Raw genomic sequence first — 3,656 nt, 5'->3', positions numbered from 1 at the left:
TAGTTGCGGTTTTAAACCGCCTTAAAGGGTCATAAGAATTGAAAAATTCGTCTTAGATTACTAACCATGTTCAAAAATCACATTTTCATATTGCGGCGGTTTTAAAACCACCGCAAAACAGCCATAAACTTTAGAAAAATCGTGTTATAGCGGCGGTCCGTAACCGCTGATAAACATTCGCGAAAACGTGGCGCTCGCATTTTGCAACGGTTTTCTAATTAGTTGCCGTAAAATACTGATTTAGCGGCGGTTATACCAGTGGTTGCTGGAAACCGCCGCAAAACTTTATCCCCGCATCAATAACCAGAATGGTCCACTAAATCGTCGGCATTTGATTTTGCGGCCGCTAATCATGAAAAAACTCGCCACAATATAGCGCCTCTCTTGTAGAATTAGAATATATTGATATTTGTAAGTTGATACAAAACAAAAATTTTCTCGATACATAAAATAAATGATGTGAAACTTATTTTATATAATTCTCATATTTTATAATGCTATGTGTTAATGATAGATGAGAATTTGCATCGGTTCGGAATTTTTCAAAACAAGAATTACTTCGTCGGTAGCATAGTCCAAACCGGCAATTAAATCCCATCAATCAGAGTTTAAAATTTCTAATTCAAATTATCCGAGAGTAATTAAACCTCGGGTCGTCTTCCATAGGAACTAATGCCTAAGAGCACACAATTTTGGTTGTGAAAAACAAGAGGGTTTTCAAAAGTGAGGCAAACGATTAAAGAAATTAAAGAACGATTCAAAATTGCAATTAATGAAGTAATAAAAGAATAAAAGAACTATGTATGTAATATAAACAAGTAAGACTCAAAATTGAGAAAATTGTGGTTCAAAACATGAATGGAACCTTGACTTGGGATGAGTTATGGAATCCCTTCCTTGCCATAACCACAACTATGATAATTATGATGGACTAATCTCACTAAGTTAACCCTTAACATCGAAGAGTAGGTCAAGTGAGTATAATTGTTACTAATCCACAAATCCTAACTAACTTACTAATTACCTTAGTAAGAAGCTAACGTTAGTGGAAACAATAACAACTAACAACCCAAGAATTATCACTAAATGTCGGACATTATGGCTCTAGTAATCTATATACTCATTTTCCCAAGGCAAGGGGTGAAAATTTACCCCATAATCAAAATTGGCATTTCATCAAACATATAGTGGGCATAATCATAAAACATGACAAAATTGGAAAAATGATGAAAACTATGAACCACAAATGATCACAATCAACAAAGGCAACTCAATAAACATAAAACAACCACTAAACATCAAATTCATCAACTAAAACTCAAAATTGCAAAACTATGTATATATTAACAAAGGAAATTAAAGTATAAGAAAGTGTAGAACAAGTAGTGTAATAAAAGAGGAAATTAAGGAATACTTACAATGGAAAAAGCTAGAATCCAAGATCAAAATTGAACTATAAAATTCTACAAAACCCTAATTAAGAACCCTAAGAAAATTGAGAGAAAACCTAAATTAAACTACCCTAAAACTACTCCTAAAATGTGTTGTATAATGTATTGTAGTGTATGGTATCATCTATGGTTGCTTGCCCCTTCATATATGCTCCAAAGCCATCAGAAATGGGCCAAAAAGCCCTCAAAATTGCGAGCTACGTGACTTTTTAATGAAGTCATGTGCTAGTACCTGTGCGTATGCACAGATATGTGCGTATGCACACACTTCGCTGAATTTTCACTTATGCGTGCGCATAGAGGGTTGTGCGTACGCACGCATGCTAACTTGTGCATACGCATCGGATGTTGTGCGTACGCACCGGATGTTGTGCGTACGCACACATGGCTGAGTGCTTCTCCTTTGTTTTCTTCATGTGTTATCCCTTTGTACATGCTTCCTTCCACTTTTGCCTTGCCAAACTTGCCTCTAGGACCTAAAATCAGTTAACAAACATGTTATGGCATCGAATGGCATAAAAGTGGGATTAAAATCACTAATTTAAGCACAAAAATGTATGTTTTTCCATTTAAGTCCAATCTAGGGAGAAAACACAAAAGTATGCTATTTTAGTGATTAAGTGTGAGTTTATGTGATGAAATCCACTCAAATCAAACCAAATTTATCGTCAACTATGGATTCATCAGTTAACTCACACCACATGGGACAAATTGATATACCAACTTCCTCTTCTTTCTCTTCGTTCCCTCCTTTGCAATTTTTTTTAATTAACAATAGGGCTAAAGCCCAAAAAAAGAGAACTAACCAGAAACTATTCTGGAGTGAACTGTTCCTACAACGTCAGCAAAGAAATGCAAGGAAATAAAAGATGGAAATGAAGAAAAGAAATGACAACTATAACTTAAACTATGACCAAAAGATGCCAATTTATCAACATAAGAGTTTGCTTTCCTGAATTCATGATGAAGAGTCCAGCTATTGAGCCTGTTGCACCTGATCCTTATCGCTGACACAAGAGCTCCTACCGAATGTAAGTTGCCCAAGTCTTGAGAACATAGCTGCATTGCTACCGTTGAATCAACCTCAATTTCAGCATGGGAGTGTCCCATATTAATGATTAAATTCAGATCGAAGAGTATGCCCCAAAGCTCTGCCGCAGTCACAGTGCAAGCACCCAAATTCGCACTATAACAAGCCATAAACTTACCATTGCTATCTCTAAGGACACCACCACAAGCTGCTCTGCCATCCTCACTAATGGAGCCATCCGAATTCAGCTTGATAAAAGGAGGAGAAGGTGGCTGCCATTTTATAAGCTTCTCTGCAAAAGTTCCCACCCTTCTCCTAGATCGCATAGATTCAGAATGAGCCCTGTGATAGTCCTGAGCCATATACCAAGCTATTTCATGAATCTTTCTTTCATCCGGAACTCTATCCTTATCAAAAGGTATTCCTTCGAAACCACAGAAAGTTTAAGGTACTAGCAAAGAGGAGGGGCCATGGAACCCCTTTGAAGGGAAGTTGGGAAGACAAGTTCTCCATCAACCAAGGAATAAGATGTTTGGTGAAGAAGTTCTCTGGATCCAACCTATCATCAATACTCTTCCATGTTCTATATGCGATTGGATAGTCATGCAAGACATGGAGCAAAGATTCCGAGTTGCTACCACAAACACCATGGTGCACGGAATCGTGATTCATATTTTTCACAACTCCGCACAACTAACCAGCAAGTGCACTGGGTCGTCCAAGTAATACCTTACGTGAGTAAGGGTCGATCCCACGGAGATTGTCGGCTTAAAGCAAGCTATGGTCATCTTGTAAATCTCAGTCAGGCGGATTCAATTGGTTATGAGGTTTTGATAATTAAAAGATAAATAAAACATAAAATAAGATAAAGTTACTCATGTAATTCATTGGTGGGAATTTCAGATAAGCGTCTGGAGATGCTTGGTTGCTTCTGAACCTCTGCTTTCCTATTGCCTTCTTCCAACCATGCGTTACTTCCTTCCATGGCAAGCTGTAAGATCCACTTAGTGAAAATGGTCCTCTACGATTTCTGCACGACTAATCAACTGTCGGATTTCTCGTCTCGGATGAAAAATACCAGGTACAGCTACCGCATGGCTAATCATCTGTCGGTTCCCGCTAGCGTCGGAATAGAATCCATTGATCCTTTTGCACACTGTCACTTGCGCCCAACA

The sequence above is a fragment of the Arachis ipaensis genome, chromosome B01 (genome assembly GCF_000816755.2).
Source record: "Arachis ipaensis cultivar K30076 chromosome B01, Araip1.1, whole genome shotgun sequence".
In the NCBI taxonomy this organism is placed as follows: domain Eukaryota; kingdom Viridiplantae; phylum Streptophyta; class Magnoliopsida; order Fabales; family Fabaceae; genus Arachis; species Arachis ipaensis.
The sequence above is the reverse complement of the archived record's forward strand: the minus strand, read 5'-3'. Positions refer to the sequence as shown.